Source organism: Sus scrofa, chromosome 13 (genome assembly GCF_000003025.6).
Source record: "Sus scrofa isolate TJ Tabasco breed Duroc chromosome 13, Sscrofa11.1, whole genome shotgun sequence".
Taxonomy (NCBI): domain Eukaryota; kingdom Metazoa; phylum Chordata; class Mammalia; order Artiodactyla; family Suidae; genus Sus; species Sus scrofa.
The window spans coordinates 138,339,933-138,365,576 of record NC_010455.5 but is presented as its reverse complement, the minus strand read 5'-3'; the positions used below and the strand labels follow the sequence as shown (position 1 = coordinate 138,365,576).

Genomic DNA, 25,644 nt, shown 5'->3' with positions numbered 1-25,644 from the left:
TATGTATCAGGCACTTTCTCCAATATCTCATTTCATGCTCCAAGAACTCCTGAAGGTAGGTGCTACCTTCATTTTACAGAGAAGAAATCTACATTTTTATTTGATGTTGTTAAGCATGGTAACTATGAATTTTTTAACTCTTTTGGCTTAATATTATTTTGTAAACACTTCATCATGTTGCTTTATATCTTTTTTTTTTTTTGCTTTATAAATAAATAGATACCCCCCCTTGTTGTAAAAACATTTTGAGGCCCTCCTGCCTTGATGATTGTCATTATAATGATTGTATAATATCTCATTAAGTTACCCTACCATAATTTGTTTTTACCAATTTCCTATTGTTGACAGTCTGGCTTTGTTTCTTTGCTTTCCGTTGTTTTTTAAATTATTATTTTCTGTAATAAAATATCCTGCTACGAATATCTGCACATGAGTATTATTTTGTTCTGGAAATTTCCCCAAGAATGGAATTAATGCATCAAAGAGGATAATAACTTTTGTAGCTCTTTATAGACAGCAAATTGCTCACCCAAAGGAGTAGGTGTTATTTGAGGCTAAAAGGAAATAACTGGCTTTCTACAAAAGAAATTAATTTTCCACTTATTCCTAAAATATTCGAGCCCTTGATAGGTGGCAGGTGCCATGCCAGAGGCTGGGGACAAGAATGAGCCAGGCAGGCCGGGTCGCGGTCTTCAAGGAACACATAGTCGGGTTGGGCAGAGGAAATGACACGCAACAGGTGTCTGCCTCTGACCAGAAAGAACCAAAGCGCCCTTTCTCACAGGAAGGTGGAAGAAGGGAGCCGTTTGCAAGCACAAGGAGGTCTGGCGGTGTAAGCAGCGCTTGACCTGAGTCTTGCAGAATGAGTAAGAACTTTGATACGCGATTTGTATTTATTTTACCTTGACTCTCTGGTCTTTTATCAGAAAAGAAGCTTCCCACTCCTGGCACAGAGACTGTTGGCGGAGTCATAAGCCCCCAACCTCTTAAGCCTCTTTCCATCTTCAAGGAAAAGGAGGGAAGGGAGGTGGGGAGGGGGTCTCTTCGACCTCAGAAGCAGGATCTGGGGTCCAGGAAAGCCCGGCGCGGCCCCAGAAGAACAGGAGAGGACCCGAGTGCGGGGCCCGCCGCCCGGGGAACCAGACCCGACGCGCGGCTCTCCGCCTCAGGCTCCAGGGGAATCAGCTCACCTCATCCTGGGAAGTCGGTGAGGGGACCGAGCTGCCGGGGGTGGATGTTAGAGAGCAGCCCGAGAGCCGGCTCAGAGGGGAGCTGGGCCCTGCAGTCTGAGACCCCGAGGGGGCGGGCGGGCGTGACGGGGGCGGGGCTCCCAGGCCGGGCGGCGGCTGCGGCGCAGAGGGTCTGCGGGGGCTGCAGTGGCCGGACCCTAGGGCCACCAGCCGCTCCAAGATCGTGACCTTGGCGTAGGCAGCGGGCCCTGCGCGCTGTCTTAAGCACGTCTCGTGAAAGACCCACGGCTGAGGGGCCGGCGCTGCCCCGGGTGAGGGAGCCCGGGCTGGGGCGCCAGGTATGATGAAGGGCGGCGAGGAGGGCGGGCAAAAAGCGCCCAGGTAGGGGAGGGGCAGTGGCGGGGCTGGGGGCCGCGAGCTGGGGGCTAAGCCGAGGGCTCACGCCAGAGCAGCTCGGTCCTGGGAACCCTGGGCGCGGAGCGAGGGCAAAGTTGGAGCCGAACTTACAGGACCCGGGCTTAACAGCCCTCACAAGGGGCAGCAGGTTGCCCTCGCGGATGAACGGGAGTGCTCAACAAGACGCAGCTGTGGATAGCGTCTGGTGCCTCCACCGTGTTTCTGGCATGACACGGACGGAAAGAACTCCTTTTCCTTGGAAACGGGGACCTTTCTAGCGTGTATGCATGTGGAAGGGACCCAGACTCTTGGGCCATGAGTCCCCTCCAGCTGCCTTGGGGACCTTGCCTCGGTGACACCAAATCTAGGGTGTCAGTTCCCAGATCTGGTCACCAGCTGCAGTATTCTTTGGGGAGAAAAAAAGAAGTACCAATTTGATGGAGTCTTTTATTGTTTTTAAAATTAGTTTCAATAGATTTAAGTCAAATAATGCGAGTTTATCCTCTAGGGAATTGCTGTAATAGCGTTTGTCTATTTATACCTCCTTTTTTTTTTTTTTTTTTACCTATATCTTTTTCTACCCTGCTTCTTCTGTCCTCTCCTTTTGATTCTTTATCCCACCTCCTGCTTAATGAACCAAAAGAAAATGACGTCACCGCTACTGCCCGCATCCGCATCCCTTAATCTCCAGAGTTCCTTACGGGCACCACCCCTACTGTCTTCAAAAGTCCTTCTCCGGGCTGGCCCTTGGGGTAGGAAGGCCACTCCAGACGGGACATCTCTTTTTCTTGCCTTAATGTCCCAGAGATTCAAAGAAAGGAGCAGCCCTGGGGGAAAGTCCCTGGCGAGTTCTATACTGCTTGTTCTTTCTCTTAAACTGGACTTTCCAAAGGCAATTTAAGTAGAGGCTGGTACTGAGGAAAATTAATGAAGGAATTGTCCTCAAATGCTCTAGATTTCCAGAAATTAACCTTTCACTAGTCTCTATTCCTGAAAGCAGATCTTTGACGATCACACCTCCCAATCTCTTTGCTGCCTCCACCCAGGACCAGCAGAGTAAGACACATAGGATTTTTTTTTTTTTTTTTTTATCCATAAGAACCTCAGAGGGTGAATGTTTTATATTTGTGAAGAAGCTCAGGGACATAGCTTTGTGATAGACAAGAAGGGAGGGGAAGATGTAGGACGTTGGAGGGGATCAAGAGATTAGGAAGGAGGAGCAGGCCAAGACCCTTGAGAGGGGAAGAATCATGGAGCCATGGCCCTGTTATTTAAGAACAACCCCCAGATAATTTGGCTAGGAGCCACACATGTGGCTGGCTTACTTCTTGCCAACAATCAGCACAATTCAACTACTTTCCAAGACTTTCTCTAAGCAAAGCCAAAATATACTGAGAAGTGGAAAAAATCAGCAAATAAACCCACTTTTGTCTGTATGATGAAAAAAAAGTGATTTAAATTATTTTTACTGAATTAATAGGTTTTTTAGGAGTTGTGTAGGCTTTAAAATAACCCAATAGCTCCTTCAGTCACTATATGTTTTCCTTTGCTGAGTTCATTATTTCATGTTGCATGATCTTGACCTGGATCCCACACAAGTCAGGAAGTTCAGGTTGGTTAGAAGTGGCCACTTCTAAGAACCTTTTTGAATGGAGGTATGGGAGGGAAAAGGATTAGAAAATAAGGACTCAGCCTGTTTTCTAATGAAGGGGAACAATGAAGAGGAATGGATTGGGTATCAGCTTGAGTCTCATGAGGAATCATGTATAATTCTTAGAACAGGACAATGCGTGAGTAAGAGGTGAAGGAATCATTCATCATTCCTTCAAAATATTTATAGAAATCTTGGCTATGTATCAGTCACTGGGGGGAAAAATGATAAAATCAGGCTAGGTCTCTGATCTCTTGGGTTTACAGATGCTTTGGGGAATTGACCATTAGCAAAATAACGGAGAATTGACTATGTAATTACAAACTAAGATAAGCTTCCTAAGGGAAAGAAATAAAGATCTTAAAGGATATAGATAGATAGGTAGATAGATAGATAGATTGTACTGTGAGATCAGGGAAGGCTTTCTCAAGGATGTTTCCCTTGAACTGAGATTTATGGGTAGGTGGGAATGTTAGAGATATATATGGCTTTAAGGTGTGACCAGAATGTATCAATTTGGAATACCATTTGGTGGCCAGTAATGAAGAAACCAGGCTACTGTGTAGTGTTTGCCAGGCTACATATGTACAGATGTAAAGTTGGCATTTCTGGAATTTGGGGGAAGGATGCTTTATCACAGCATCATTTGTTTTGCCCTAAGTTGATCATGGTTTTCCACTGCTGTTATTTTTGCTTTTAAATTAAATGTTCAGATTGATTTTATTCTTGTGCACAACAAAATGTATGCATTGTGTTTCAAATGTAAATCATCTATATCCACCCAGCTAAGGCTAGATATGTATATAATTCCTATACCAAATTTGGTTTGTATGGTGATATCTCATTGTTACTAAATACTTTCCCAGGTGAAAACAGTTGTAACAGGTGGGCTACAGGGTCTTCTCTCCACTCCTATCCACTGCTCTCATTTTAGTTACCCTAAAGCTGCATATACCTCTTCAAAGTTTCAATATATAGTCCTTAAATAAAGAAAAAAAAAACTTACTAATTGCATTGATGCTGTAAAATAAAAGTAATATGTCTCACAGCATAATGGCATGGTGAGCTTTGACCAAGCACCATATTTTATGTGCAAACAAATGTTTTTATTCATTCAACAATATTGACAGTACCCATTTAACATGCCCAGCAATCTGTTAGGAATTGGGATAAAGTGGATTAGAAAGATGAAGTCCCAGGATTTAAGGATTCATAGACATCTAAGAGGAGCCATATTTATCTATGTAAGGGTAGGAAAGGATTGTGGTTTCTATGATGGAAGCATAAAGAGAGAACAGTGATACAAAGGGAGGGGCATGGTCACTTCTACCAGAAAAGGACATGGGGAGTCCAGAAAAGGCTCATGGAGGAGTTCCCACTTGAGCTGAATCTTGAAAGACAGACAAAGGTGAGAGGGCACTCTAGAAGAGGGATTCGTGTGCCAGAACAAGCAAAACCAGGCATGAAACAGCCTGTCAAGGTCCATGACATGCAAGTGGCTCAAAGCTGGAGCATAAAGGAGGAAAGAGGGGCTCATTAAGAGATGGGGCTGACGTTGTGAGCAGGCAGGTCACAGAGAACCTGCATGCCATTACACCTATAGTATGGTGGTTAACGTGTGTGCTCTGAGGTAACAGACCCAGATATGAGTCATGGTTCTGCCCCTTTCTAGCTGTGGGGCCTTGGTCAAGTTACTTAGTCTCACTAAGTAATGGTAGTGATGGTCGTACCTCCCTCACAAGGTTGCTACAAGGACTGAGCTGTCATGCCGTACCTGGCACAGATTGTGCACCCACTTGTTAGCTATTATTTTCGTCTTTTTATCCCAGGGCAAAAGGAGCCACTGGAGGGTTTTACATAGAGGAGGGACTTCCTGAGCATTTTTGTTTAGAGACCAGTCATACTGGCTGCACATGGATGCCTGGTTAAAGGGGTTGGGGGTAAGTTTGGAGTGAAGCAATCTTTTAAAGAGATTATAACCATTCAGATAATCATGATGATGGCCTGAACCACAGTGGCCATGGCTGTGGACAAAAGGAGATAAGCGCTTGAGATGTTTGCAAGGTAAATGCCACAGAACTCAATTATCCATTAGTTGTGGGTGGTGGGATTCTGGTCTGTCATCCTTTAGTAATATCATCTAATTGTTCTTAGGTTAAACAAAAGGAAGCCAGTTATCAAGGAGGATTGGGGAAGAGACGTCTAGGAAGTGCTTGTATGCTGAAAACTTAATGTTTGGCACCGAAAAAAACCTGTCTTTCTAATTCAGAAGACCCCTTGACAATTTCCATCTCATAACATTAAATAGGATCAGGACAGTCTAGTTCATCCATAGCAGATTTTGTTCATTCATTCATTCTCTGTCTGTGTGTGTGTGTGTGTGTGTGTAGGGGGGTGGTGTATCTCATTTTTGGGAGGTTTTTTGTTCAAGGTGGATGACATTATACTTCGTCCATTTGCCGTCGTCATAAAGTGGCACATAGAGCCCTCACTCATGCCTAGTACTTTTGGTTGACTCTTGCTTGATACTAGCATAACTGAATTTTTCCTTCTTTTTTTTTCAAGTGTCCTCCTACAACCCAAAAACCACTGGTTGAGGTGCCTGTATTAAAACCACTAAGAATTAGAGGATTTAGGTGGTCCCTAAATAATATAGTGTAGTCTTGGTAGCCATATCATCCATTCATAAGAGAAAAAAATCCAGACGTGTATGATAACATTTGCTGAAAAATTATTGGGAGCTTTATGCCTGTTCCCCCAAATTTGGATCGTGGAAAATGCTGATTGAATTGTGGTTCTGTTGGGTTCAGTTGCTTGAACAACTAATTATTTGAAGCCACAGAAATGAACAGACATTATAATTAGGCATGGCCAATGAATGAGGTGGCAAAATGTGGAATTGAGGGGACTGTCTGCCTCTACCACAGACAGTCTAGAGTTTGGCTAAAAGTGGACTTTCCATCTTTGTGACCTTGGAAATCAGAACTAAACTCTGTGAACTTCAGTTTTTACTGGTGGATATTCCTCTGATATCTATAAAACTGAGGTAATGTTTCCTCCAAAGGGTGATTGTGAGCTTTAAATGAACTGTATATGGACAGTGCTTAACACAATACTTGGCATATTGCAGCTGATTACCCGGCTGGTATCCTTTGCCCCAGTTCATTTATGAGGTTTATCCCTAAAAAAAAAAAAAAAAAAAAAAAAAAGGCAGGAAGAATGAAGATTTCTTAGGTTAAGTAACCTGAATTAATTGGCTTTTATGTATTTCTCATCTAAAATTGATCTCCACCCCCACCCCCAGGAACGGGGGTGGAAACTTGTTTTCCTCCATCCTCAGGGAATGCTTATCAGTGATGATGAGGGCAAAGGTAATATGATGCTTACAGAGAGGAAGCTAATTTTAGATATTTGTCTTTCAACAAATCGTTCACATACACACAAGCAAAATTACTAGCAAGTAGAAAAGTGGAGTTATTTGACTTCTTTCACCCACGCTTTTTTGTTGATGAAATTCCTAACATGCATGTTTCTTGTTTAAACTGTTTTTCATGTAGAAAGAAAGATGCAGGGTCAAAGAACTTGTAATTGTTCCCCCTAATAATTGTGAGCTGTTTGTCCTTAGAGAAAAAGAAAAAAGTTTTTTTTTCCTTGTAATAGAAGCTGATGGTTGAGAGAATGATGATATCCTCCAGAGTCACTCTAAATATTCTGTAATTTGACATAAGCCTTCAGTTTAGTTCAGCAAGCATCAGCTGATCTCCAACTGCATGGTAGGCATGAAGGTGTCACTGTTCACTTGGAGACATCAGCCATGGTACCCAGATCTCCAGTTTGGTAGCCCTTGCAGAAGAAGGTGGCCAGGGAGAGGAGGGGATGCCAGCTGAGCTGAGAGAGCTAGTGAGAGGGGAACCCTCAGACGGAGGTTCTCTTCCACAACTTTAGACCACATGTTGACCAGATCACGAGCACCCTCAGGAGGGGATCCGGGTCTGCTTGCCCCTGACCCACAGTGGCCCTATTGAGAGATCATGAGACGAAGGTAGTGAGGAGACCAAGTAGCTTTCTCTTTCTGCACTCTTAAAAATGGAAATTTTCCAAATAAACTTTGGCTCTGTGAAGTCGTCAGCCAGTTTTTAGTCTTGTCTTAGGCGAGGCAATACAGTGTTGATTCAGAGTCTGAGCTCTGTAGCTGGACTGCCTAGGCTTGTGTCCTAGCTCTACAGCTTCCTTGTTGTGTGACCTTGGACCAAGTTGTTTGATCTCTTTGTGCCCGGTTTCCTCATCTATAAATTGTGATTATTAATATTACCTACTTAATTGATTGTTAAGGGATTTAAATGAACTAATATACTTTGTTCAAGGTCATCGAGCACAGACAGCATGTCTTATTTAACACTGGAACACTATGCCAGAATGCAGCATAGTGCCTGGTACAATGGAGGAGCTGACCGAACGAACAAGTCTAATACGTAGGCTGGTATAACAGTCAATGATTGACAAAGTGTTCTTTTGCCATTACCTCTTTTGATCCTCAGAACATGTCACAAGAGAAATAAGGGGAGTGGGCAGGATAGGTGTCAGCATCTCCATGTTACAGATGAGGAAACCAGAGCACTGAAAGGAAGAGTGACTTGCCAGAGAAAGCTTGACTATAAATGACAGACCTGATTAATGCTCCTGACCCTGTTTCTAGCCCTGTGCTCTTCCCACTGTCTGGCTGTCTTTCAATCCTCTGCAGATTTCATGGAACTTAAAGGATATTTGTCTGAAAAAATGAACAGACAGAGCTTGTTTATCTTTCTGGAAAATGAACTTCTTACTGTAAATATACTCAAATTGTAACTTCAAGTTAAAACTTGAAGTTTGGAAAGTTTCTGCTTTGGGGGTTGCGGAGGAAAGCAGAGGGTATTTTATGGGAATGAGGAAGTTCTTTCAAAGTGCAGAAGTGACAGAATTGTGAAGGAAAATTCTGACAGATTTTATTAAGTAAACATTTAAAACAAATACTTATGTATAAAATACACAAGTTTAATATATAAAATATTTATATATAAAAAGTCATAATTAAATAAAAAGAAAAAAAATTAAAATATTGCAGCAAGTACCACATACACCCACATGTTCATTGCAGCACAATTCACAATAGCCAAGACGTGGAAACAACCTAAATGTCCATCAACAGATGAATGAATTAGGAAGATGTGGCACATATATACAATGGAATACTACCAAGCCATAAAAAAAATGAAATAATGCCATTTGCAGCAGCATGGGTGCAACTAGAAATTCTCATATTAACTGAAGTAAGTCAAAAAGAGAAAGACAAATACCATATGATGTCACTTATATGTGGAATCTAAAATAGGGCACAAATGAACCTATCTGCAGAACAGAAACAGACTCACAGACATGGAGAACAGACTTCTTGTTGCCAAGGGGCGGGGTAGGATGGATGGGGAGTTTGGGGTTAGTAGGTGCAAACTATTACATTTAGAATGGATAAGCAATGAGGTCCTACTGTACAGCACAGAGAACTATATCCAATCTCTTGGGACAGAATATGATGGAAGATGATATGAGAAAAAGAATGTGTATGTATTATGACTGGGTCACTTTTCTGTACAGCAGAAATTGGTATAACATTGTAAATCAACTATCATTTTAAAAAGGAAAGAAAAAAGTAATAAGGTAAAATGTTATAGAAAATATATTGCAACAAGTATACCACATGTTTAAAAAAAGTTTCAATATCTAAAGAGCTCATAGAATTTAAAACCTTGGTTTCAAAAAAGTGGGTTAAAGATGTATCACTTCTCATAGGAGGAAAAGCATGTGGTTGGTGAACAAGTAAAAAATGTTTTAACTTAATGAAAGAAATAAGAATTTTTTTTAATGATATACCAGTTTGTAGATCAAGAATGCTAAGACTTGGGAGTTTCCGTCATGGCTAGGTGGTAAGAAACCCCAATAGTTTCCATGAGGACTTGGGTTTGATCCCTGGCATTGCTCAGTGGCTTAAGGATCCGGTGTTGCCGTGAGCTGTGGTATAGGCCACAAATATAGCTCAGTTCCTGAGTTGCTGTGGCTGTGGTGTAGGCCGACAGCTACAGCTCCAACTTGACCCCCAGCCTGGGAACTTCCATATGTGTGGCCCTAAAAAGACAAAAAAAGAATGCTGACTTGAGGTTCCTGTTGTGGCTCAGTGGGTTAAGGATCCTACGTTGTCTCTGTGAGGATGTGGGTTTGATTCCTGGCCTCACTCAGTGGGTTAGGGATCCGGTATTGCTACAAGCTACCATAGGTCACAGATGCGGCTTGGATCTGGTGTTGCAATGGCTGTGGCAGGCCCAGCTGCAGCTCCAGTTCAACCCCTAGCCTGGGAACTTGCACATGCTGCATGTGTGAATTTAAATTAAAAAAAAAGGCGGGGGGAATGCTAAAACTTAAAAGATAGTGCTGGTAAAGTGATGAAATGGCTCCCTTCATAACAGACTGTCTGGAAAACAATTGCCTTAAAATTGCTTTCACCCTTGACCAAAGATTTTAATTTTTGGAACTCTATCCTAAAGAAATCATCATAAATATGGTTAAAAACTTATGCCCAAATTTATTCTTCACAATAATGAAAGTGAAATATTAGAAACAGCCTATATGTCCAACAGTTAGGGACCAGTTAAATAAATTATAGTGGAGGTGAAGCAACACAGGCTAGTCTCACTACCTGGGTTTGAATCCTGACTCTGTCAATTATTAGCCCTTTAACCTTGGAAACTTGCCCTGTCTCATTTTTCTCATCTATATGCTGAGGATGACATGAGTACCTACCACAATAAGGTGGTTTTGTGACTTAATCGATATAGGTTTACAATTTCAGAATCCTCAAAGCTCTAAAGATGTAAAGATTTTTTTTAGAACTTTTTTTTATAAGGAAAACATGATTGAATAACATAAACTAGCATAACCTTATCCCACTTACTGTGACTATTTTCTGCTATTATGGTCAATCTTATTTCTTTTCCATAGTTTTACTTTCCTTGTAGAATCTCCAAGGTTCTCTTTATAAATCAGTAGCCTCATGCACATGTGAAAAGATTCATTTTGAGGGCAAAGCTAACTGGAATCGGGCGAATCTACTTTGAGCTAATCTCTAGGCTGAGAAACTCTTCCAAATCCTGCAGTCCAGGGCTTTCATACTTTAAGGTGGGGGATATTATTAACATGTAGACTGCTAAGCTCCACCCTCAGAAATTCTGATTAAGTAGATCTGGGGTGGAGGTAAATTCTGCCATTCTTACAACTCACAAGGTCATGCTAGCAATGCTGATCCCCAGACCACATGTTAGGTAGGCTGTAATCCATGCCTTAATTTTTATTTATTTATTTTTTTAGGACTGCACCCTTGGCATATGAGGGTCCCAGGCTAGGGGTTGAATCAGAGCTGCAGCTGCTGGACACAGCCACAGCAACACAGGATCCAAGCCACATCTGTGACCTAAACACCAGATCTTTAACTCACTGAGGCCAGGGATCGAACCCACAACCTCATGGTTACTAGTCAGATTCATTTCCACTGCGCCACAATGGGAACTCTGTACCTTAATTTTAACCCCCTTTACATTGTACCTTTTCTATGTGAACATTTTCATTTCTGGAAAGCTTCAGCGTGTTTTTTCATATTACCATTCTCCTATCCTCTTATTTCTAGGCTATGCTTTTATGTCCAGGAGTAGTAACATAATAAACTTATCTGTCACTTCGTAAGCACTCATCATGTGCCAGTAACTGTATGCTTTATTCATATTATTTTTTCATCTTTTCTACAACCCTGAAAGGAGGGCATTGTTATCCTCATTTTAGAGGTGAGAAAACTGTGGTGCTAGGACTCCCAGTAAGTGGGAGGAACAGTTCATTTTACATTTTACTACTCTACCCCTATCACACAATAGCACACATCACCAGGTCTCCAGTGACACGCCTTCTCAGTTCTGCCCTAGCTTCTTAGCCCCCGAGTGTGGAAGCCCCCTCTCCTCATCACCTTTCCAGATCCCACCCAGGCCTTCTACACCAGGAAGCTTGCCAAGCCATGTCCTCCCACAACCCACACCCCTCTGCATCTTTTGTTCTTACCTGGCCATTGATCATATGTGTTTGCATTTTTGTACCAAGGGATTTTGTCTTCCTGACTGGACTTGGAACCCCTGGAAGGCAGGGCCCATATCTTTCATCTCTGGGTCCCCCTTGAAATAGCTATGGTGGGACTGATTGCCTGACTCATGCTCCTTGCTGCTCTTCCTATATCCCTCAATCCTCACCTTGTTCCTTCTTAATTTGCTACACCAACAAGAAGGCAAAAAACAGGCTAGCTAAACCCTTGCTAATCCCCTTCTCTGCATTGCACTTGTGGGTGGTTTGCTAGTGTTTGCCCTCTCGTTCCACAGAATCACGAGAAGGAATGTTTCCACAAGTTACTGGGCAGAGAATATCTGCAATGCCCTCCAGTATCTGCAATGCCTTTGGCTCTTCTTGAGGGTTTCCAGACAACCCTCCCCTCCTTTCATTTTTACTCAAATTCCATTTCCACTGTTTTACTTCCCAGTTTCACTCTGCATCCTTGTTTTCATTCAAGTGTATGTCAGGAGTTCTCACCGGCCCACTCCCAACTTGAATGTCTTTAGAGCCATTACACCTCAAATGAGACCTACTAGGGCCACTGTGATGGGATACATTCATCTGGTCTGCACCCTTTGGTTCTTTTCTCCCCTTGCCTCTGCTCTACCTCTCTCTCTCCCTCCCTCCCTCCATTTCTCCCTTCTTCTTTCTTCTTGAGGTCATTATTCCTGATATTGCTTGGGTGGAATTAGCCCCCCCCCCCCCCGGCAGCTTACATACCTCAGGGCGTGTATCTTCCTTTTGTAATTTTCCCAGAACTTGTGAGGTGTCTGCGGAGCAGCTGGGCCTCTTAGGAAAAGGGTAAGACTTTGAAGATGCTTTCATTTCCCCCTCATCCTTTAGTAAGAAAGTGCTGGTTGTGTCTGGGTTACAGTCTCCTGTAGCTACACTGCTAAACTGACCCCAGCGCTAGTCATAATTTTAGATTCAGTTTTCTCATGCAGAGGCTTTTTGTGACCCCCATTTACAAGCCAGCTTTGTGGTGATCCCACTGCTCTCCTGCAGGGTCTCCTGGGGCCTCAGTTCCTTGCTGCCTCATTTCATGTGCTATCTTGGAAGCTTTCAGAGTGAAACCCTAGGAAAAAGGTGATTCTGAGGACTACCGTTTACAGCGTATCAGGCATGGTGCTAAGCATTTTTATACCTTTTTTTGTTTAATCTCACCCAAAACTTTAGTTAGGTATTATCCCAATGCAATGGGGAAACTGAGGTTTAGCAAGGTTAAAACCAAGCTACCTAACTTCCTTCCTTCTTTCTTTTCTCTCATGCAAGTTTTCTTTTCTTTTTTCTTTCTTTTTTTTTTTTTTTTCCTCATTGGCCCAGTGTGCCCTGGTGTCCTGACCAGGTTGCCTCCCAACCACCTGTGCCCTTGACTCATACTGGTCTCCCACACTTATCCCACTGCCTCCCCGCCTTTCAGGCCTCAAGGCCTCTTTGAAAACACCTTCATTCTTGGCTTGGATTTTCTTTCTGTTCCCACCACCCTCATCATCTCTCTGCTGCTTCCTTCATCAACCCCTTTGCGTTCCCTTTTTCTGTTTCTGTGGGGCTCATCTATCTGTCTTTCATCTATTTATATTCTCCATTTAACTGGTAATCCGTGGTCTGATCATTTTATCCTTTGATGTGGGCCTTCCCTGAAGTGTTGTTTCGGTCTTTTAAAAGCAAGTTTTACCACACACTCTCCTGAGAGCAGGGAGGAGTCTTCTGACACATGCCTTTTTCTTTAGGGCCTAATCAGTTGTCAAAGAAACAGTTTAACCTCAGAAAAATAAAGTACTAAAACAAAACATTAATTGGCATTCACTCCATTATATATATATTATCCCTAACTAACCAAAAAAAAAAAAAAATTGTGACATGGCATCTCTACCTCTGTGAATGAATCCCGAGGAGATAATCTGGCAAATGTTAAAAGACACATTTGAGGAGTTCGTGTCTGAGTAGGTTAAGGATATGGCATTGTCATTGCTGTCATTCAGGGTGCTGCTGTGGCATACGTTCAATCCCTGGCCTTAGAACTTCTGCATGCCACAGGCGTGGCCAAAAAACAAAAACAAAGAAGTATTTGAAACTAGGTTATTTTAAATGTTTTGTTTGTAATAGTAAAAAAAAAATATATATATATATATATATATATATTCTAAATGTCCAGCAATAGATGATTGGCTAGGTAAATTTTGACTCATATATACCATGAACCACTATAAAATCATTGAATATGAGTATCATGTATTTAAAGCAATAAATAAACTAGGTTGCAGGCCAGAATGTATAAGATGATCCCATTTCTTTTTTTTTTTTTTTTTTTGTCTTTTTGCCTTTTCTAGGGCCACACCTGCGGCATAGGCATATGGAGGTTCCCAGGCTAGGGGTCGAATTGGAGCTGGAGCCACCGGCCTATGCCAGAGCCACAGCAACGCAGGATCCGAGCCGCATCTGCAACCTACACACAGCTCACGGCAATGCTGGATCCTTAACTCACTGAGCAAGGCCAGGGATCGAACCTGCAACCTCATGGTTCCTAGTCGGATTTGTTAACCACTGTGCCACGACTGGAACTCCAAGATGATCCCATTTCTGTAAAATTATGCATATATGTCTCAAGAGTCACCAAAAGGAAATCTCTTGATGATGAACTTTTTGGATTATTTTAAATTTTTCTTTCTTTTAATTTCTTCTTTATGCTTTTCTACATTTCTTGCATATTTTACAGTTAGAAAAATTTTGTTTTTAAACAAAAAAATCTTAGTTTATTTTCTTAGTAAATTACATGACTTAATTTTTGACTGTTCATTTTATATTTTCCTAACATTTGTTATGAGAACATCCTTTACCTGACTTCTTACCATGAAACTTATCATTTATACTAGAGATGATATGTAATTTATATGTATAGTTTAAAGAATAATAATATAGTGGATATCTACATACCTACAATCCAGCCTAAGAAAATTAATTTTGGGGGACCCCTATGTGCCTCTAATAAGTCTTTCTCCTTTTTCCAAAGAGGTGACCACTCCTGGATTTGTATTTCACATTCCCTTATAGTTTTATGAGATACATATGTTCAGTTCATTATGCCACAACTTGATGTTATCATAATGCACATCCGTTCATATGCAATCAGTAAATAAGGGAATTGTGTCAGTATATACTGAAGTAACATTGTTTATACAATATTTTCCCTATATATAAATATTCTGTATCACCAAGAAGCAGCAGCTGACTGCAGAGTACCCTAACACAGCTGGATGAGGCAAGCTGTGAATTTCTATTCAAGAGGCCCATCCACTCCAAGTTCTTCTCTTGGCTTACTTTGGCCTCATACCCTGGGTAGGAAGTGCTTGGTACACAGTCCTTCCTGATCTTTTGGCATTTTGTCCTAAGGCAGCTTTCTCAACCTTTCTTAAACCTTCTCCTGAGCAGCTATATTCCTCTTTTCTCGTATTTGCAGTAGTAGTTACATGTTAAGAATGTAATGTATTGGCGTTCCCGTCATGGTGCAGCAGAAACTAATCCTAGTAGGAACCAGGAGGTTTCAGGTTCAATCCCTGACCTCGCTCAGTGGGTTAAAAATCCAGTGTTGCTGTGAGCTGTGGTGTAGGTTGCAGACACAGCTCGGCTCTGGTGTTGCTGTGGCTGTGGTGTAAGCTGGCAGCTGTAGCTCCGATTTGACCCCTAGCCTGGGAACCTCCATATGCTGCAGGTGTGGCCCTAAAAAGCAAAAAAAAAAAAAAAAAAAAAAAAAAAAGGAAAAGGAAAAAAGAATGTAATGTATCTTGTTATTATCCTAATTTTTATGAGGATTTTTATTTGTCTAATATTCTCTTTACAAGTGATATAAGGGTTTTTTTTTCTGTTTTTCCCATAGGAAAACAGTTCATAATTTCTCTTTTAATCCATTGTTTTGTAGGATGAGAGGGTAGTTTTCTTAAAAAATACATATATCTCTTTATAGCAGAAACATCTGTATCCATAAACAATACTGTTTAATTTGCACTGTTTTGAATTTTGTACAAACAGCCATGTTCTTTCCATCTTCTTCAGTGCGCTTTATTAAAATATTGTATTTGTGAGCGTATTCCATGTTAACGACTATAGCTGTGGTTCACTTAGTTTCACTGCCGAATAGAATTTTATTGTGTGAGTGCACTAAAATTTATCTATTCTCCTATTGACCAGCAACTAGTATTTGCAGTTTCCTGCTGTTATTACAAAATGTTATAAACATTTTTTGCACATGATTTCTTGGCATATGTGCAAAAATTTGTAGTGCATTCTTGGATCCTGCGTTGCTGTGGCGTGGTCCGGTGGCTACAGCTCCAATTCAGCCAACCTCTAGCCTGGGAACCTCCAAATGCTGCAGGTGCAGCCCTAAAAAAAAAAAAAACTTGTAGTGCATTCTCTCGAGGGATAGAAGTGCTGGGCTTAGGGTATGTACATCTTCCTGTTTACTAGGTAAATTGAAATGGATTTGCAATATGACTTTTATCATTTCAAACTTGTACTGTTAGTGTATCAGACTTCTCGTTTATTCACATCATTGCCAGCAGGTTGAGTTGTTGCCAAATTGTTGTGTTAATTTGATTACAAATATATATATGTTTCTCCCCTTATCTACTCATTTTTTTCTCTACAAAATGCCTGATGATGTCTTTTGCCCATTGTTTTTCCATTGGGAGATTTCTATTTTTCTTTCAATAGGAATGCTGTGGGGAGTTCCCATTGTGGCTCGGGAGTAACGAACCCGACTAGGAACCATGAGGTTGCAGGTTCGATCCCTGGCCTCACTCAGTGGGTTAAGGATCCTGTGTTGCTGTGAACTGCAGTGTAGGTCACAGATGAAGCTCGGATCCTGAGTTGCTGTGGCTGTGGCATAGACCGGCTGCTGCAGCTCCAGTTCAACTCCATATGGGAACTTTAGGGGATGTGCAGCCCTAAAAAGCAAAAAAAAACAGTTTAATTTTTTAAAAATAGGAATGCCGTGTATTCTAGATAACACTCCTTTTTCAGTTACATTGCTGTGATTCTCCTCTTCCCATTTATGGCCTTATCGTTTCACTTTCTGAGATCTTTTTATGAATGGTAGTTCTTAGTTTAATATAGTTGAATTTATCCTCTTCTCTTGTTTGTGGTTTTTTTACTTGTTTAAGAAATCTTTCCATATTTGAGGTTATAAAGACATTCCGCATTTTCTCCAATTTTTTTTTTTTTTTTTTTTTTTTTGTCTTTTTGCCTTTTCTAGGGCCACTCCCGCGGCATATGGATGTTCCCAGGCTAGGGGTCAAATCAGGGCTGTAGCCGCTGGCCCACGCCAGAGCCTCAGCAACTCAGGATCCCAGCCACGTCTGCAACCTACACCACAGCTCACAGCAACACCGGATCCTTAACCCACTGAGCAAGGCCAGGGATCCCACCTGCAACCTCATGGTTCCTAGTCAGATTCATTAACCACTGCACCACGACGGGAACTCCTTTCTCCAAATTTTTTTTTAAAAAATTGCCTATCTCATTTAAATCTTCAAGCCATTTGCAGTTGATTTTTGTGTGTGGTCTGAGTATAGGTCTAATCCTTTTTTCCCACATGGTTAACCAGTTGTCCTAGTACTGTTATTGCATAGTCCACCCTTTCTCCCACCAATATTCAATGCCATCTGTCAATTATCAAGTTTCCACTTATGCATGAATCTGCTCTTGGGCTCCCTGTCCTATAATATTTGTCTTCCCTGTCATTGTTGTGTCTCGATTATTCCAGCATAATACTGTTTTGACAGCTAGTAGGGGGAGCCTTCCTTCCATGTTCTTCTTCTTCAGTATTGACTATTGCTTATCCATATAATTTTTAGAAGTAACTTGTCAAGTTGTGCACAGGTAATACACATACCTACTGTCAACTACACACACACACACGTTGAGATTTTTATTAGAATTGCAGGAATTTATAGATCAATTTGGGGAGAATTGACATCATAACAATATTGAGTCTTCCTATCCATGAACACAGTGGAGACCTCTATCTATTTCAATTTTTTCAAAGTCTTTCAATAACATTTGAAATTAAAGTTCTTGTACACCTTTAGTTCATTCTATTTTTGAGAAAATTACTTTTTTGTGTTAGAATACTGTCTCTTTACAAAGTAAATATTCCGTTATTGATGATTAATAGAAATGCAATTGATATTTTTATACTGTATAGTAACTTTGCTAATTTCTCTTATTAACTCTAATTGTATGTAAATTCTAAGATTATCATGTCTGTAATTAATGATCATTTCAATTTTTTCTTTTTTTAATTACTCAATGAATTTTATTACATTTATAGTTGTCCAACAATCATCACAACCAAATTTTACAGCATTTCCATCCAAAACCCACAGTGCATCCCCCCACACCCCAACCTGTCTCATATAGAAACCATAAGTTTTTCAAAGTCTGGAAGTCAGCATTGTTCTTCAAAGAAGTTCATTGTGTCCTTTTTTTAGGTTCCACCTGTAGGTGATAGCATTTGATGTTGGTGTCTCACTGTCTGACTTCACTTGGCGTGATAATTTCTAGGTCCATCCATGTTGCTAAAGATGCTGTTATTTCTTACCTTTTAATGGCTGAATAATATTCCATTGTGTATATGTAACACATCTTCTTGATCCACTCCTCTGTCAATGGACATTTAGGTCGTTTCCATGTCTTGGCTATTGAAAATAGTGCTGCAATGAACATCGGAGTACCTGTGTCTTTGCAAGTCATGGTTTCCTCTGGATAGATGCCCAGGAGTGGGATTGTTGGATCAAATGGTAGTTCTATTTTTAGTTTTCTGAGGAATCTCCATACTGTTTTCCACATGGCTGCACCAATTTACATTCCCACCAACAGTGTAATAGAGTTCCTTTTTCTCCACATCCTTTCCAGCACTTATTTTTTGTAGGCTTTTGGATGGTAGCCATTCTGGCTGGTGTAAGGTGGTACCTCATTGTGGTTTTGATTTGCATTTCTCTAATAATGAGTGATGTCGAACATCTTTTCATGTGTTTTTTGGCCATCTGTATGTCTTCTTTGGAGAATTGTCCGTTTAGATCTTCTGCCCATTTTTGGATGGGGTTGTTTGGTTTTTTTGGTATTGAACTGCAGAAAGTGTTTACACATTTTGGAGATTAATCCCTTGTCGGTTGCTTCATTTGCAAAGATTTTCTCCCATTCTATGGGTTGTCTTTTTGTTTTGTTTAGGGTTTCCTTTGCTGTGCAGAAACTTTAATTAACTCCCATTTGTTTATTTTTGTTTTTATTGACATTACTCTAAGAGGTGGATCTGAGAAGATGCTGCTGCCATTTATGTCAGAGAGTGTTTGGTCTATGTTTTCCTCTAAGAGTTTTATAGTGTCTGGTCTTATATCTAGGTCTTTAATCCATTTTGAGTTTATTTGTGTGTATGGTGTTAGGAAATGTTCTAATTTCATTCTTTTACATAATTCTAATTATTTGTGTATAGAGTCTAAGATTATCATGTTGTCTGTAATTAATGATAATTTCATTTTTTTCCAAACCTTACCCTGTTGCTATCTTTTTGTTATGTGACTAAACTGACTAAAACCTCTGGGAAAATGTTACAAAGTGAAGATGGGGCATCCTTGTCTCATTCCTGATTTTGAAGGGAAGGCTTTGAATATGTTGTGTTCAGCACCTCTAGCACCAAGTTGCTGTATGTTTTGGAGATACTTTTCTCGAGTTTACTCTTGGAGAAAGAGGCAAGATTGTCTGCTGTGGAGCACGATCACCCAGGCTAACACAGTAGAGAAAGAAGTTCCTCCATGTGGTTCACCCCCAGTCAGTAGGGTTTGACATTAGGGTTAGAGGCCAAAGCCCAACTAATATTTTCTGCACCTGGATTTTCCTCTGAAACCTTAAGGGCAAGATTTGAGAAGTTCTGAGTCCCCAGCCATACCACCTCCTAATGCAGTGGGTGGGTATCAGAATCACACACTGTCAGGTCCCACCCCAGAGTTTATGACTCTGCAGGTATAAGTTGGGGGCTGAGAAGTTGCGTTTCTAAGAAATTCCCCGGAGATGTTGATGCTGCTGGTTCTGGAATCACACTTTGAAAATCACTGTCCTAATACTGCCTCTTTAAAACATCCCAACAGTGGGCAGAACAGAGACAAGGAAAAAAATTATTGAAGTGCCTGAGAAGGAAGGAGGAAAACTGCAGAGTGACAGCAGCTACCATGAGTACCACCCCTGGAGGAAGACAGATAGCCACCTGCAAATATGAGAGAAAGGAAGGAGAGGGAAATGCTGGAGGAAATGGGAGATTTGGGACAGAACAATGGAAGGAACTCATGGGAGCGTATGAAGGGAGACCACGAAAAACAAATACACCAGGTGGGGCTGATTGTTCAGCTTGCCTCACACAAAGAGCATTGAGGGGAAGGATAACAGTGAGACCTGTGTAGCTTTGGGAAGGAAAGTAGCAAGATGGCCACTTAAGCCACAGTTCCTTGAGGTGATCTGTTCCACAGAGATGAGTGTCTGCCCGGTAAGACAGTAAATGCTGGATGAACTAGAAACCCAAGCCCCAGGAAGTGACACAGACCTCATGCTTTTCCTTTTAAGCTGATAAACTGGATTTATGCTTAAAGTGGAAAGGAAAAGGGGAAGTACTGCAAGCAGACAAGGCTTAAAGTCATGTTCATCACTTTAGGAGCTGCAATGCCTGCCAGAGACACTTTGATTTGGACTCAAGGCCAGCAAGGTGGCAAGAGTGGGACAGGGAGAGTCACCGGAGGAAGAGGAGGTTGGGGCATTAACCTCCTGGGTGGAAAGCAATATCAGAGGTGCCATAGAGAGAGCGCCAAAGAGTAACTCCACACATAGGACAGGGATCATATGATGCTTGAATCTGGGTTTTTACTCAACAACAATATGAATAAGGGCATGAGTTCTCCATTCCCCCTCCATACCTGCTGCCAGCCACCTCTCTGGCAAGGGCTAACTGGCTCTCTGGGACAGTATGTCTTAGAGCCACCTCTGACTTTGATGGTGTAGCCAGAGGCTGTCCCGAAAAGGTGATCCTCACTGTTTCAGCAGAGCACTGGTCCAGACAGCAGGAGTGACTTGCCAAAGGTCAACCAGACTAACTGCCTTCATTTACTTTATTTTACAAATTTGTCACTAGGGCTGCTTGACATTAAAACATATAAATCAGTATCCCCATATTTACTCTATAAAACTGAAAAGCTTGCCTTGGATTTTTGTAGTATCTTGTCTCTGGGCAAATTCAAGCAGCTTCATATGTATAAGTGCATAGAGACACTGAGAATTGTATTCGTAGGAAGGGTTTTGATCTCAGATCAACTGCGAACAATTTTTATGCAAGTTGCTTCATTGCTCTGTGTTTCACTAAATCTTGTGAGACTAGAGGTAAAAGCACTTTAAGTTCCAGGAAAGAAAGGTGCAACGTAAATTCCAGCTAGTTCTTAGAATTGCAGGTTCTGCTAGTTGGTCATGCATGTCTCACATCCACTCTCACCCAGCACCAGATACCCTCTACACTTCCCTCACACCTGATCATCTAGCCTCTTTCTGAAAGCTTTTATGCATTTACTTTGGGAGGCATTATTTCCGTTGCTGCCTAGTCCTACTTGTTGTAATGGGAAATTCTTCTTGTGCTGTGTTGGAAACCGAGGGCATTATTGTTCGGTTCTGATAGTTGGAAAATTCTTCCTTATATCTCTGAAATCGGTCTCCCTGGAATTTCTGCTTGTCTGTCCAGTCCTATTCTCTGCACCCACCTAGAAAAAAAACCTAAGATCTCTCTTAGCATCCTGAAGGTCCCAATCATGTCCCAACTAAGTTTTATTTTCTCCAGGCAAACTCTTAGGGTTAATTCCCACAGTCGTTTCCTCCCCATGGCTTCATTTCCAAGCTTTCATTGTCCTGTTTGTCTTCTCTGAACATAGACCAGCTTGTCTGGGTCGCCTTCTCTAAGATTGAAGCACATACCTGGACCCCAGACCATATAGGAATCTAGGCTGAGATTGATAGGGTTCTTAGTCCCCCGATCCTTGCTAACAACCCATTTCTTGAGTAATCACCTGACCCTGAGGCTCATTTATTGTCATCTATCTTTTTTCCTAACTATTTATGTTCAGTTACTAAGCCAGTATCAAAAACACCTATTTGGGAGTTTCCACTGGGTGCAGTGGGTTAAGAATCTGACCGGAGTGGCTTGGGTCTAGGAAGAGGTACATGTTCAATCCTCGGCCTGATGCAGGGGGTTAAAGTATACACATTGCTGCAGCTGCAGCATAGGTCACAGCACAGCTCAATTCAGTCCCTGGCCTGGGAACTTCCATATTCTGCTGGTGCAACCATTAAAAACAAACAAACAAGCAAACAAAAAAACAAAAGCACACACACACACAAGAAAACCCACCTTTCTGAATTACTGAAATCACTTATTCTCTAGGTGCCATTTTGATGACCATGCACGAAAAGGTCAAGGATAATCTAGGATGACTTGTTCAAGGTGGCTCCTTCAACCACCTTGAGCAAGTCATCCTAGTTGACTGTTTCAACTGTGGTGTCTAAGAGGTGCAAGCTCTCCACTTGAAGATGTCTTTCTCGTGTCTTCTATGTGGCTGTTCCTCTTGACCGGGTTCTGCCTCTTGTGCAGGGTCTGTATCATTGCATTGTCTGCCCACACTTAACTTCTCAACGAATGACCCTGTGTTATCCCCTCTTCTGGAAAACTCCAAGGTGACCTTTGGAAGTGCCTGTTTTTGTATTTTTGTTGTTCTTTATACTCTTTGCCTACCCCTTTGTCCGTCTGATCTCTATGCCAGATGATGTCATTTTTTTCTTTTAGGTTTGTTAAGTCTTCTTTATGATTCTGGGTTTTTTTCTATCTACTGTATCCATTTGAAGATTCTTTGAAGGTACTTTAGTGGAGAACATCCATTTTGCCCATTAAAGTCCTTGATCTGTGCTATCTTCTAAAAAAAGAAAAAAGAAAGGAAAAAAAAAAAAAGAAAGCTTTCTTCAGAATTTCTCAAAATTCACCATGGTAGCTTTATGGTATCTTAATGGGATGGGTGTGGGTGGAAAAGTAGTTTCAGAGCTAGAAGAAGACCCAGTTGTCCAGTTTCTCTCTTGTGTGTCTCAAACAATAGGAGGGAGACGTAACTTGACTATTCTTAGTTCAGAAAGTTCATAAGCCTCTGGGAGATAGTGGGGCTGGGTGGGAGGTGGGGGTGCTGGGCTGGGAACATCCAGATCCTCTAATGCCACATACTGAACACATCTGAGTCCGAGCTCAGAACCAACAGGAAAAGGTGTACTGAGCTTTCAGGTATGCTCAGTTGTCATTCATGTTGTACTTGGAATGTATAGGAACACTTTACAGTCTAGACTCTAATGGCTAAAATTTAGCCAAATAAAATCTTTCTTGGCTGCTAAGGAGTCCTTGTAATGAGAGTGACCAAGAAAAGACCCTAACTGGACACGTGGCAATGGATGTCCTTATTTGAAAATGCCCATAGCACAATATTTTTTCATTGACTTGATTGAGGGTCACATAAAAGCTCATGATAAATGCCTCACTTTTCTTCAGAGTCATTTATTAACCTCGGGAGTGTGGAATGCATCACCAAGAGACTAACCTATGCCACTGAAAGGACACAAACCAGAGTTTTCTGGACGTGTAAGGGGGAGGGTAGAGAAAGGGAGGAAGTAGATTTATCCTTGCATTTGCTACTTTCTCAAATAAGGATGCCTCACCATCTAACAGATGGAGACAGTCTTTGCCTGCTCATATGAGTAAGCTGAGCCATACAATGATCATAGCCTTCTGTCTCCAGGAGTAAACCAGGGGCACACCTGGACAGCTGGGCTGCAAATGAAGCATAAAATAACTTCCTGATTTATTTTCAACCAACACACTGGTATGGTCACCCCCAAATGAGTGTGAACTTTTGCAAGGCTTTCCAGTGATTCTATGATGCTTCTGTTGCTCAAAAGCTTGTTGGGGAATTGAGTGAAAAAAAAAAAAAAACATATGCACACAAAGACAATCTATATCTACAACTCAGAATTAGCTAATAGTAATTCGAGGAGTTCCTGTTGTGGCTCAGTGGTAACAAACCCAACTAGTATCCATGAAGATGAGGGTTCGATCCCTGGCCTCAGTAAGTAGATTAAGGATCCAGTGTTACCATGAACTGTAGTGCAGGTCGCAGACTCAGCTCGGATCTCATGTTGCTGTGACTGTGGCATAGGCCGGCAGCTGTAGCTCCTATTTATCCTCTAGCCTGGGAACTTCCATGTGCCATGGGTGTGGCCCTAAAAAGACTACTACTAATAATAATAATTTGGCATAATTGCTTCCAACATTTTTCTTTATTTAGGATATATCTGGGAGTTCCTGTTGTGGCACAGCAGAAACGAATCCAACTAGTACCCATGAGGATGCAGGTTCAATCCCTGGCCTCACTCAGTGGGTGAAGGATCTGGTGTTGCCATGAGCTGTGGTGTAGTTCAGACATGGCTCAGATCCCTGCATTGTTGTGGCTATGGTGTAGGCTGGTAGCTGCAGCTCCAATTCGACCCCTAGCCTGGGAACCTCCATATGCCACATCTGTGGCCCCAAAAAGCAAAAATAGAAAAGAAAAGAAAAAGAAACCTCTGTTGTTTCTCATTAAAATGAGATTAAAATGAAATGTGGTTTATTATAGAGATTTCAATTAATGTAGAAAAGAAAAAAAATTAAATGGCTTTTTATCAACACCTAGGAGTTCATCATTAATACTTGGTGAACATTATTCCAGGCATTTCTCTGTATTTCCCATTCTTTTGAATATCAATGGTTTGGTCAAAGTTTCCACCTTTGAAGGGGGATTTGATTTGGGGATAGGTTCAAGTTGCCAGGAGCTGGCTAGGTCTGGTAAGGTAATGATTAAGCTGAGTAACAAGATTTTGTTGCCAAGTCAGGTGTAATTGGTTTTCTTGGACAGCTCTGAAATGTAAGAAGGGTAACCATATCCAAAGTGTTCTGAGCATCAAGGGGCTGTCTCCAGAGGACATGAGCATGGAGTGGCAGAAGCCTAGGAAACCATAAACTCCGAAACTGAGCCAGGCTTGTGCCCTTTGAGGACTGTGGACTCGCTTGGGTCCTTACCCTTGCAGAGCCTCTGTTTGCTCATCTTTAATGGGATGTTCATAATGTCCACTTTTCATGAACTGTTATGAGAATCAAATTAGGTCATGGACGTGAAAGCTCTTTGGCAAACTGTCAAGCCCTAAACAAATGTAAGGCACTATTATTTAAGTATGTTTGTCAAATTAATCTTGTTTCTTGATGGGTGCACCTCCCCCAAACACAGTCACACCACGGCCACATCATTAAAGCATTGGTGGGTAAGACCATTCTCTTCTCGTCTGCTCTCCTCAAGCTGTTATTATCCCTTCAAGGCTGTTTTGCCCTTGACCTTATGATCACTGAACCTGATTTTTCCAATACCCAAGTGTACGCAGGGGAAATCAGAGAAGGCTGGTGGGACACAGGTTGAATCATTACCACAGGCATTTCTAGCTTTCAGCAGCCTCGGGAGGTATATGTGGGTAGGTGTGAATGAGATCAGCCTGGGTGTCTGTCTTGGACTTTTAAAAAGATATGGTCAGTATACTATTTACCTGAAAGTTCTTTTGACATTTGAAACACATCATTTTTCACAGAACAAGGGAACTTGAGTTCCCATGATGCATTTAAAAAGGGAAGAAAGATTCAAAACTACGGTTATCTCCTATATAAAAATGAGACTAATAACTGTACTATCCAATAGGTGGTTGAGTGGGCTAAATTCCAGGAACTAATGCAGTCTGGCACATAAGTGCTCGATAAATGTTAGCTATTATTTTTGGTATTATTATTAACACAAAGATTGGAAGTTGTTGACTGTGGGTTGGAAAGATGTCAGTGTGTTTGTTATCAGTGACTTTTGCCACATGAAAGACAACCTCAGCAATAATGAGCTACTGTCACCCATGCATAATGTATAGCATACCTTCACCATTTGGGATGTCTGCTTTTTATTTGTATTCAGTCATCATATATTTATTGAGCGTTTACTCTATCTAAGGCATTGTGCATCCACTGGAGAAACAACAGGAACCAAACAGACATAACCCTCATCCCTGTGGCGCTTACTGTGTGATGAAGACTAGCTGTAAACAAAGAATTACAGA

The 25,644-nt window shown here is 41.5% G+C and overlaps 1 protein-coding gene across 3 annotated transcripts in view; it reads left to right on the top strand.

The window, feature by feature from the left end:
- Window positions 643-25,644, top strand: part of CASR (calcium sensing receptor) — an 85,150-nt gene continuing 60,148 nt past the window's right edge. Inside the window, exon 1 of one of the 3 annotated variants that reach the window (XM_005654038.3) lies at window positions 643-866. The gene's annotated coding sequence lies outside the window, so the exon portion shown is untranslated. The other 2 variants (XM_021068447.1, XM_021068446.1) reach the window with 2 other exon arrangements.